Genomic DNA, 11,020 nt, shown 5'->3' on the forward strand with positions numbered 1-11,020 from the left:
GCTGAGAGAGTTGGGGTTGTTCAGCCTGGAGAAGAGAAAGCTCCAGGGAGACCTTATAGCAGCCTTCCAGTACCTGAAGGGGACCTACAAGAAAGCTGGAGAGGGACTTTTTACAAGGGCATGTAGTGATAGGACATGGGGCAATGGCTTTAAACTGAAAGAGAGTAGATTTAGATTAGATATAAGGAAGAAATTCCTCACTATGAGGGCGGTGAGGCACTGGAACAGGTTGCCCAGAGAAGTTGTGGATGCCCCATCCCTGGAAGTGTTCAAGGCCAGGTTGGATGGGGCTTTGAGCAACCTCGTCTAGTGGAAGGTGTCCCTGCCCATGGCAGGGGGGTTGGAACTAGATGTTCTTCAAGGTCCCTTCCAACCCAATCCATTCTGTGAGTGTATTTGAAACAAAAAAGTTTAACCTTTAAAAAACCCCCAGATTATCTACAGGTTTTAGCTTTCCTACCCTACTTCAAGAATCATATGCATTTTAAGAAACTTTGCTCTTCCAGTATTATGCCAGACAAGATGAGTCTGACAAGTATAGCTAAAAAAAGCCATACTCCGTGCTTCTTAAAAAAATAGTATTTTGTAATGACTATTGGAAAGACAGATTTTTCTTTAAACTTCTCAGATTAAAGCAGCCTGGTCTGAAGACTTCACTAAATCCTATAGAACACATGGTTCTATAATGACTAATCAGCCATGACAGCATTTGGCCTTAAGTTTTGCTTCTAAAGAAGGTTGTGGAACTGGTGTTTTTGTGGAAGAAGCTACAGAATTTTGGGAACAGCAGTGTGCATTCATATCTCTATAAACCTTTCACTAGAATAATGAGGAAGTTGAAGATAAAGACATTGCCTCTGCTTGATGGAGTGATCATACCCTTAAAAATTACTGCTATCTCTTCCTCTGAATCAGTTCAACAAGTAATCTTCAGGGGGCAGGGGGGAAGTCCTGAAAGCAAAGGTGCCTATGAAGATTTAAAATCCTTTCCTGTTTATCACAGTTTAAACGTTATTTTTGAACAGGTACAATACCTAGTCCACCACAGAACAATGAAAACAGCAACACTACCCAGTCAGTTTACAGGAAAACAAGTTTCAAATGCCTTCCCTTTTCCTTTCACATCACAACCATGTGATGCTTAGTGTTTTCTTCAGCCTACTCTAAACCAGGAAGGGGGGAGGTTTCTAAATCAGCATTTTAGCTGGGATTAGGTAAGTGCTTTTGAAGCAATCTTTTTGCTCATCTTCTGACGATTTTCACTTACGAACTTCGTGTTTGCATCACTGAATAGTCTTAGGAGTGTATAACAGGACTCACTTTGGATGAAGCTAAACCAGAAGATGAGTGCATTTACTGTGCTAACTGCTAACAGGTGTTCAGTCAATGGGACCAGACTAGCCTGAGGTCCTTCCTCCCTCCCCACAACTCAGTAGTTTCAATAACTGTTCCTCAGCACAACTGGGTTTTGTTTCACCTCCATAGTACCATGTTATATGTTAATGTAAATAAAGCATAAATACTGTGACAACAGATAAAGACAAAGAGCTAGTTCTACCTATACAAAGTATGTAACCTACATTGATCAGTGCTGCACCAGTTAAATGCACATTTATTACCTGCTGCAACCCAAGAATAAAGTTGAACATGTGCTTTTTAAAAGAAAAAAACAAAATCCCAAACCAGTACCATGCACTTAAACCATTTGCTTCTCAAAAAGGGAATCATCTAGAGAAACTGAAATCTGTATCACAAGTAAAGACACAAGAATAACTAAGAAAAAAATCATAAAATAATCCAAATCTCAATGCTTATTATCTGGCAGAGTAAACAGTAAATCTGCAAAGTGTGAACTTGCTCAAGTCAAAGACATTTCAATAAAAAGCTACCCCATTTACAATCTTGCATTTCCCATCATTAAATGGAAGCCAAACATATGAACTGTGCACAGTTCAAATAAGTCTTTGATAAACAGGGCTTGAAGGAAGAATTCTCAAACTTAATCTGCTCAAGGCTCTGAACAGAGATAGCAGCAGCTCCTGAATCTGTGCCAGGTCACACGCACACTCTAGGGAGATGACTGGTTATTCAGCATTCACACATCCTTTTAGAGTTGTTTGCATCTAACTTGTAGTACTGAACCTGAAATGGCATACTCTTATTTTAGGATGAATTAACCTTTAAAAAGACTGCCAAGACAAGTACAGTCAATGAAGACAGTTTGTTGCAAAAGGCTTGAACAATTAGACATCCTTTTCATCAGAGGAAAAATTTAAAAATACATAGACCTCTTATAGTTCAGAAGAAGCTTGGTATTATTGCTTTGGTATGGGCCTCCAAGGAGTTATTAAAAGCCAAACAAGTATGCAAAGAACTGTAGGGAAAACTGGAAGATCTAATGACACAATGATACATGCAATGATAAACATCACTCAAAGCATTATAGGAAAGCATATTTAAAATTTGGGGTTCTCAGACTGAGTAAGCTTCCCCCCCTGATCTTTGGGCTGGTGTAGTACGGCCTCTTAAGCCCATGTCTGTTTCACAAAGTCAGCTTTCACCTTTCACATGCACTGAGGTATACAAGGCTACAGGCTGTCTAGATGCACCTTGAAACAGTTTCCGGTTTGGTTTCTTTGTTGTTGTAGGTGGGGTTTTTTTGTTTGTTTGTGGGGGTGGGTTGTTTGTTTTTTTCTAAGTAGGCTGCAAACACATACCAAGAACTGTTTTCATCTTTTCAATAATGCTCACACACTGCAGCAGTTTAAAGCTAAAATGTTGGCTAGCTAAGAAGATGACTGGTAAGACATTTAAACTACTTGTTCTGTTGATAATTTATCAACCATGGATACTGCAGCTCCATTTACAAACTAATGCTTCCTTATAATACCCTACTAATATTGCTCCCAAACAGATCTGATGAAAACTTGTCCAAAGATTTTGTATCTTTACAAAGCATTGTCCTTCATGTTATTTTTGCTGTTTACCTTGCTATTGAATTTTCTTCACTTTGGGACCACAATAGAATCCACAAAAAAGAGGTTTTGAGGGGTTTTTTTGTACTCTTTCAATTAACTAGGCCAAAGAACAGTATTTGTCCCTTTAGTATCTGCATTTTATTCACTGTTTTAAGAAAAAAACATACTCTCTGAACAAGATAGTGAACATAGCAGCAAAGTATTATATGTTAGGAGAAAACACTTACACCTGATGTCCAATTAGGTAAGAAGAATATTTCACCTTTTTGGTAAGGGTATCTACTTATAGATTCCTACTACTGCCAACTTTACCATTGCTGATTGGTAAATTTTGGTAGTAATACAGATACCACTCTAAACCCAACTATTGGTCATTCCACTACTAAAACATCTTTCAAGACTGGGATTGTAAAATACACCTAAGGTATATTCAGACAGACCATCTGCATCATCTTTGATAAAAAGCAGCAAAAAAAAGTAAGAAAAAATCTTCCACACTAACAGTCCCTCACCTTTTCTGCCTGGATCCTGTCCTAGGATTATCTTCCCAACCTATGTATTGCTTTCCTTATGTTAAACTTCAGTGTATCTTTGTTCTCACTGCCTTTCTAGTCTGATGTAAATGTGTTTTTTTTTTAGTTTAAAAAACCCCCCATACATTCCAGGAGAGATTTTTGAGGGTCTACAGTTATATCAGTTTCACTCTTCACAACAGTTACTTTTCCCCATGCATACCAACCCCTGAACATTTCCTACCCATAAGCAGGGACACTGGTATTGTGGTTTGCCACCCAGTTTTTGGGCTTCTTAGAACAGTATCCTAAAAAGTTTTTTTTCCACACTACTTCATTATTTGACTTCTACTGTATTTCTCTAACATTTTCAGTTCTCTCCAACACTAGAGTATTCATAGCCTGATTACTGTCAGATAGAGTTTTCCTGATCTGCTTCTTCAAGTTTTTTTTTTAGCTTTCTGTCCTTCAAAATTAGTTCCTCAGCTTTAACTTCAAAGGCCCTATAGGACATCTCTGCTGTTTATTTCTTCTCTTACACTCTTTTCAGCACTTCACTACTCCGTATCTCCCTCTCCACTCCCCTCCGAAACAAATACACACCCATACTTGACATGATTTTCTCTACTTCCTTAAATTGGTGGCCCATCCACCTTAGAACCCAATGGTTTCCTGACCCTCTTCTACTTTGTTCTCATCAATAATAATTTAACTGGAACACTGAGCTACAGCTATCTTACAAAATCCTCTGGGAGAAGAAAACTAGCAATTCCATTCAACTTTGTAACATTGTTTTATAAGCCTTTAAAATATTTCTAATTAAGCCATGTAAAATTCAAGTAAGCCAGATTGCTTTGTCTATACTAGCCAAATTGAATTCTGTAATACTATGCATAAAAACCTCAAATTCAAATGCTTTTGCAGCTAAAGCAAAAGGCTGAGCTAGGCTGCTTTTGTATTTGGCATCACATATTTTAAGTATCACTAATTGCAAGAGGCATTGCACCAGCAGGCTGAGGGTTTTTTGTGGTTTGGTTGGGTTTTTTTTTTAAACTGGAAGAGATGTTAACAATATAGCCATTCTTTTACACCTATTTAATCATCAGGGTTGTAACTTGACCTGGTGCTCCACTGTTTCCAGATTCCTTGCCCTGCACAAGAACAATGATGATTACTCCATGCTACTTCACCAGGTAAAGCGATATTTCAAATTCCATGTACTACTCAAAGATATCACATTTAGCTTTGCAAGTTGTTTTTGCTTCTGTTGGGTATTAGCTCTACTTTTAAGTACAAGACCAGATGCAAAAAATCCCCAAAAGTCTCAGGCAAAGACTTGAAACTCATCCTGTAAAGAAACATAAATGATACTACCATGTTACTTAAAAGCAAATCAAAGCCTTACCAAAAATCAGGGCCTGGCCCATGTTTGCCACCTGAAAATTCATGTCCAAATATTGTAAGGTGGAGGGGGGGGGGAAAATCACTCAGAGAAGGCACAACACTTCCAGAGTTTTAAATCCTAATTTTTTATAAAACACAAATTTCTTTAATGCACAGGATTCCAAACCGTCACACAATCCTGCAAACACACTCACTTCACTGCCATAGCAGCAGAAGCACAAAACATTCAACTTTCACATCCAGAAGTGACTGTCTTTCAAGACAAAAAAGGCTTCAGTCAAGTAATCCCTGATAGGTAGCCTTTGGGATAATCTGTCAATTATAGTCTTTGATCACCAAAAACTCTCAAGAAGTTTCTTCATTACCCCAGCTTTTAAAGTCCATATCAGAAACAATTCTCAAGCTCCCAGTAAAACAGAAAAGTTACTTGGCTTATTCCTATGTGCAAGAGGAAGTGAGCTCTGCTTTTCTACTTTTTCTTTCTACTGCTAAATTTCAATGAATTTTCCTGTTGCTGCATTTTCTTTCTTCTTTTCTACCAGAAACCCATAACACACTACATAGACATTGATAGCTACAGCTCCTTCTAAGGCTAGCACAGATAGTTCCTCTAAGATAATACTACATAATTTCTAATACTATGGTTACTGTACTGTGGTGAGCATGTGTAAGTTGTAAAGTGAGCACAGAATTGCAGAAAGCATTCGTGCTGTACAAAACTGAAGCCTTAAGATTTCTCTAAACAATCATACCAAAGAATGTTTTATAATAGCTTAGTCAAATGAACTATAAAGTTAGTGATTTCAAGTCAGTTAAATAATTGCAAGAGCAACTTAAAAAGTTAGTTCGCAACTACTGAGTTGAAAGTAATGCAGAAGCACAGTTCCTTTTCTCAAGGAGCAGTGAAGAAGCAGCTTTTTCTTCAGAGGTGAAGAAAAAACCTCAAAGCAAGCACAGAATATTAGGTACTGTTCTAGCAGAACAGGCTGTCAAAGCACATATATTCTTCGGGAATATAAAATAAACAGACTCCCTTTTCTGAAGCAAGACTACAAGCGTCTCTGAATATTTTATCCATCTATCCTATATCCTAAACATAAGCCTGAAAACATTTCCCTAGCATTTTTGTCTCCATCTCATTTCTTCAAACTGAATTATGCAAGTCACCCAATGAAGCCTTAAATTAAGAGTTCACAAAATAAACACATTTGACAGTACTCTTCAGATATTTGTTCCAGGTAAATTTATTTCTTCCTCTTTCAAATCAATGCAGACTTGTACTTCAACAAAAGTTGTTTGTTTTTTAAAAACATGCTATTCTCAAATACTTTATGATCTTTTATTTGTAATTAGTCATATTCAACATTTCATCACCAGATATCAAAAAATATTTCTGATTATCAACTACTATTTTAACTTTAAGACCACAGTTTAATGTTTTCCTGTCATACCAGTCATTCTAATCTTTCCCCACTGAAAAAAAAAAAAAAACCAAAAAACACACCACATCCTAAATCCTCAGACAGATCAATCAATGTTGGATTTCCACTCCACCAAAAATATCTCTGAGAATGTATGTGCTACAAGTTTCATTATTTCATTTCTAAGATGTATTGTCTTTCACATCACAACTACTTCCTACGCAATACCCTTCCTTAAAGAAAAGGACTTAGCATCATCTAAATGAAAATGAAGTCACTAGTCAACAAAACAGATCTTGTACAAACTTAAGCACTGAAGGACTGCTTTTCCTTTGCCATTTATCATATCTACTCCAAAACTAATTTGTAACAACACTAAGAAACATACTAATCTGATCTGTATTCCTCCGATCTTTCTAAGAAGGGCAAGTTTTAACTGATGCTTCTGATCAATGCATTTCTTTGTAAAGTACCTTTGAGCTTAAGCACTCTTTGCCAAAATACCCAAAATTCAAGTGTTTCATGCAAGATCTATATCATGCTACTCTTGATGGCTACTACTCATGATGCTATTTTCCTGCAGTACTTTGTTTTTAAGGCAATATGCGTGTCTACAGTGGATGTACTCAATGCTTGACACCCCTGCAAATACAACTCAGCTAAACCGTCAAAGTACCACACCAAAAACTTGGAGAGGTGCATAAAGTCCATCCAGCTTTCTATATGATAAACTAGCACCTGTCCTGCTGTGAGGAACATAGTTTCCGCAGGCCATTTTCTTTTAAAAAAATAAAAATCCAGGTAATTATTAACATGTAGGAATGTACAGTTAATATAGAATTTAACAGGACTTGAAGAAAGTTTCCACAAGACTATATGGAAACAAGATGATTTTTTTTATAGCGTCAGCTAGAAAATTTAGTAAGTAGCACAAGACTTTCCAAAAGGAGATGAACTTGTAGAATCACTGGCAAATTGAGTGGAATTTGGGTTATTAAAGTCAGCAGTCATAGATGATGAATGAGTAGGTATGGCTATGACCTGTCACAGCAAGCCTGATCTGCCTTTTTCAGAAGGCTTGAAAGAATTTTTTTAAAAAGAAGTTACATTCTAGACTAGAGAGTATAACACAAAGATCTCTGCTTTTTCTTCAGCGGCAGAAGCGGTAATTTCCTGAACATCTCGCATTCATAAGACAGCTACCAAAGCACTCTGAACATTCACATCCTCCCACAAATATGAGACCATGGTTGGGGGGGGGGGGGAAGTTTTAACTCACTTTGATCAGCTACTCTTGCAGAACTTTCGATAGCAAACTATGCAGAAGCAACTTGCTATTACTACAGATGACCATGAAGATGATGATGATCATAATACCTAACATATATATGTATGATACCCTATAGAGACACATTAAATTTATAAAAGCAATTAAAGGAGGTTTCATAGTTACTTGGCCAATTATAGGTAGTAATCTATTGTCAAGTCTCAGTGGAAATCTGGATGACCTAATTATCAAAATCGGAACTACATACATATGACAAGCAAAACATTTCTGTAACAGCACAGAAGCAGTTACATTGTCAACTAGATGGGCACCAAATGTTAACATACACAGTCAGCTCAGTCAACAAATGGAACATGCTAGATCAAGAGTTGGAATTCTTCTCTCTCTTTTGCCATTTAAAAGTGAAGATGTACTACTTGATGAAAGTATCTAGATTTCCTATTTTTAGGCTACAGCTTGCTAAAGAGAGGAAAAAACATTGATTTTTGTAATTCTCACTTTTAGAAAGCCTGCCTCATTCTACACGTGGCTGATGAGCAGTAAGGTTGTTCCAGCACAAGCAACCCAGTTACCTATCTGCCAAAAAGCTATCAGCACAAGTTGACTTCTTAGGATGGAGATGGTTTACAGAATACAAGATTAGTGACATTTTAATTTGACATAAAGTACTTCCTATCTAAATACAATCTGTCCATTTTATATTAAGTTTGTCTCAAAAAAAAGTCATTAAAATCGTAAAGTGCTAGGTTCAGCATTACACAAAATAATTTTGTACCTGCCATTGTTTAAGCTGAATAATTGCAAATTTCAACATGCAGCTAAATTCCTAAATGCAGCAAATAACAAACAATACCTTTCAAATATATAAAATATGAAAAACTATCACTAAGCTTTTGGTGTGGGGGAGAAATTGCATACAGAATTTTTGTTCATTTATTCAAAACAGACCATAATTTGTATCAGCAACTAAAGAAAAATCTACTTCAAGATGCCATCAAGAATGCAACTCACAACAACTACATGTCCAGTCAAAAACTTTTAAGTATGACGTAGCAGCTATCAAATAGCTTTTTTAATGCCATTTGCAACTATGCCTGTAACAATAAGCCACACCCAACAAAGCAAATTCCAAACAAACAGCTGTACTAAAAGGTTGATGTAACTACCTAATACTTCAAAGATAAAGAATGGAGCCTATGCATCTCAGTCAAAATTACAGACTCCTGATATGCACCACTTAAAGTCAAATATGCCTCACATTTACTGCTCATCTCTCTGAACAGCTGTATACACAAATGCTGATGAGACTGCACAGATAAGCATTTTCCCTGGCCATGATTCATTTTTAGGCACCCATGAGAGGCATTCCTTTGTAAAAATTTAGACAAGAACATTTATCCTGTAACATTTCTAAGATTTCATATGGCTTTCAATATTAAATGATATAGCTATATATAGCTACATTTTTATGTTCTAATATCTTGTTACCCACTATTACTTTGTCAATGCTGAAATCTTTGAACAGCTGGGACAACAGATCTTCTGTTCCTGGAGGTGGGATTAGAGGATGAGAAATGCGGTAGCTAAATGCAGAAAAAGAATTCTTAAAATCTACAGAATATTCTTTAATTTGATTTCATTTATTTAGAATGACGTTGTTTTGACAGGCCAATTATTACAGTGAATATAATGCCAAGCTACAGCCTGTATATCCATCCTGAGCAAGGTCGCTTACAGCAACCTACTGTTCCACCAACCCGGGTAAGCTTTTGTCTTACTGTCAGCACAACTATAGTTGTGGCAGGTTTAAGCGATGCATAAATACTACGATGCAACTGTGGTTACTGGAAGAAGTGAAACGTGAGACTTGCTTTTGGACTATTAAGTCATATATATCTCCTAATTCTGTGTTAAAAATACAAGGAAGAAATCGGTGTTCCATACTTACCTCTAAGTACTTGGGCCAGACGCCCTTAAAGTAGAAGACCAAGAACTAGATGGCCATAACACCTCTACAAAAATTAAACTGGCAGAGACCTGAAAACCTCAATAAGACAACTCAAGCTGTATTCAATTACACAAGCGTCTCTACCTCAAGATCTCTAATGCTCGTTAAAGCTTTATTGCCAGGCTACTGAGGCAACAGATTTTCATTTATTCAAAACAGACCATAATTTGTATCAGCAACTAAAGAAAAATCTACTTCAAGATGCCATCAAGAATGCAACTCACAACAACTACATGTCCAGTCAAAAACTTTTAAGTATGACGTAGCAGCTATCAAATAGCTTTTTTAATGCCATTTGCAACTATGCCTGTAACAATAAGCCACACCCAACAAAGCAAATTCCAAACAAACAGCTGTACTAAAAGGTTGATGTAACTACCTAATACTTCAAAGATAAAGAATGGAGCCTATGCATCTCAGTCAAAATTACAGACTCCTGATATGCACCACTTAAAGTCAAATATGCCTCACATTTACTGCTCATCTCTCTGAACAGCTGTATACACAAATGCTGATGAGACTGCACAGATAAGCATTTTCCCTGGCCATGATTCATTTTTAGGCACCCATGAGAGGCATTCCTTTGTAAAAATTTAGACAAGAACATTTATCCTGTAACATTTCTAAGATTTCATATGGCTTTCAATATTAAATGATATAGCTATATATAGCTACATTTTTATGTTCTAATATCTTGTTACCCACTATTACTTTGTCAATGCTGAAATCTTTGAACAGCTGGGACAACAGATCTTCTGTTCCTGGAGGTGGGATTAGAGGATGAGAAATGCGGTAGCTAAATGCAGAAAAAGAATTCTTAAAATCTACAGAATATTCTTTAATTTGATTTCATTTATTTAGAATGACGTTGTTTTGACAGGCCAATTATTACAGTGAATATAATGCCAAGCTACAGCCTGTATATCCATCCTGAGCAAGGTCGCTTACAGCAACCTACTGTTCCACCAACCCGGGTAAGCTTTTGTCTTACTGTCAGCACAACTATAGTTGTGGCAGGTTTAAGCGATGCATAAATACTACGATGCAACTGTGGTTACTGGAAGAAGTGAAACGTGAGACTTGCTTTTGGACTATTAAGTCATATATATCTCCTAATTCTGTGTTAAAAATACAAGGAAGAAATCGGTGTTCCATACTTACCTCTAAGTACTTGGGCCAGACGCCCTTAAAGTAGAAGACCAAGAACTAGATGGCCATAACACCTCTACAAAAATTAAACTGGCAGAGACCTGAAAACCTCAATAAGACAACTCAAGCTGTATTCAATTACACAAGCGTCTCTACCTCAAGATCTCTAATGCTCGTTAAAGCTTTATTGCCAGGCTACTGAGGCAACAGATTCAGCTTCATCCACCACCGAACTTGGAGGCGGGGGGGGAGAAGGGGGG

This window comes from Aptenodytes forsteri, unplaced genomic scaffold, assembly GCF_000699145.1.
Source record: "Aptenodytes forsteri isolate BGI_AS27 unplaced genomic scaffold, ASM69914v1 Scaffold258, whole genome shotgun sequence".
In the NCBI taxonomy this organism is placed as follows: Eukaryota; Metazoa; Chordata; class Aves; order Sphenisciformes; family Spheniscidae; genus Aptenodytes; species Aptenodytes forsteri.